General features: G+C 36.6%; 1 long non-coding RNA gene across 1 annotated transcript in view; it reads right to left on the bottom strand.

The window, feature by feature from the left end:
* Positions 1–1,215, bottom strand: part of LOC114027242 — a 60,040-nt gene extending 58,825 nt beyond the window's left edge. Inside the window, exon 1 of the long non-coding RNA XR_003567242.1 lies at positions 1,109–1,215. This is a non-coding gene — a long non-coding RNA (uncharacterized LOC114027242). The remainder of the gene's footprint in view (positions 1–1,108) is intronic.
* Positions 1,216–1,492: the final 277 nt, after the last annotated feature.

Below are 1,492 nucleotides of genomic sequence, written 5' to 3' on the forward strand. Positions count from 1 at the left end.
ACACACACACACACACACACACACACACACACACACAGTTTCACTCGTTTTTACCAAGTCAGGATTTCAGTAGTTAAAGATGGAGGATACTAATAATAATTATGATAGTTTAAAAGTATATAATATCTTAAAGTTTGTAAACTCACACCTAAGTTATCTCATTTAATCCTCACAACTCTCCTGTGAGGTAGAAAAGGCATTTGAGGCATGTGTGTGTGTATAAATGTGTATATATACATCTGTGAGAGTTATGGAAAATAATTGTTAGGTATAAAATAGTATATATTCAGTTAATGATCTTTTATATATGTGTGTATGTTTACTTATTTATTTTAGATTTCCATTTTCATAAATCCCATATTCATACATAACTTAGCATCTTCCCTAGCATTTAACAGTCTTCTATACAAATAGACACTTAACAAGTATATGGTATAGTGTGTGTGTGTGTGTGTGTGTGTGTGAGCGAGCACAGTGGATAGAGTGCCGGGCCTGAGGTCAGATCTGGCTTCAGATACATACTAGCTGTGTGACCCTAGGCAAGTCACCTAACCCTGTTTGCCTCAGTTTCCTCTTCTGTAAAATGAGCTGGAGAAGGAAATAGCAAACCACTCCAGTATCTTTGCCAAGAAAGCCCCAAGTGGGGTCACAGAGTTGGACATGACTGAAACAACTGAACAACTACACACATATACATGTATTTATAAACACATATATGCATATATATAAATACACATATATACATACATATACCTATGTATAAATAGTTGTATATATGCACATATCTATAAAAGGAAGAGATAGAGATGTGTATGCCCGAGAATAACTAAGGCAGACCAATAGAGACTTTGGCTCACAATCCCAAAATTTATAGGACACTAAAATTTAAGATAATGATTCTAACAGAAGGTACAATTTAAAATTTTATTATGCTTCCATTCTGATCTAGAAAGTTATCGGATGACCTGCTTCCTTTTCCCATCTTTACCTCCCCAACCTTGAACTGTGTGTCTCCTGAAAGTTGCCTCCTAAGAAGCAGCCTTATAGTGTTTCAGGGTCTCCCAGACCCATTGTTGCTAATTCAAGGGAGTTTTTTAGTGATACTTACCTTTAGTGCCTGTTTATTTTTGCTTGCTTCATTCACCCAAAATATTCTGATGGGTAGTTTAATTCTTCATAAAGTTTCTTCATTGTTTCTTCAGTGTGAATTCTCCCTCCACTGATACAAATTACAGTCCTGAGCCCCAGGAGACAGAATGTATAAGTTGCTATTGCCAAAACAAAACATTACCTAGTAACCAGCCTTTATATAGCGGAGCTTTTCAAACTTTTCTAGGTTAGTCCTCAGTTGACAGAAACAGCCCAACACAAAGACCATTCTGTAAGCCTTTCCAGCTAAATAGAATATAATGTTTTATGAGCAAAGCCTTAGAGTCACTTCCATACCACAACGAGGCATCAGAGCCAGACTATGGTGGGATGTGTCTTCCTG

The sequence above is a fragment of the Vombatus ursinus genome, unplaced genomic scaffold (assembly GCF_900497805.2).
Source record: "Vombatus ursinus unplaced genomic scaffold, bare-nosed wombat genome assembly UNPS02014854.1, whole genome shotgun sequence".
NCBI lineage: Eukaryota > Metazoa > Chordata > Mammalia > Diprotodontia > Vombatidae > Vombatus > Vombatus ursinus.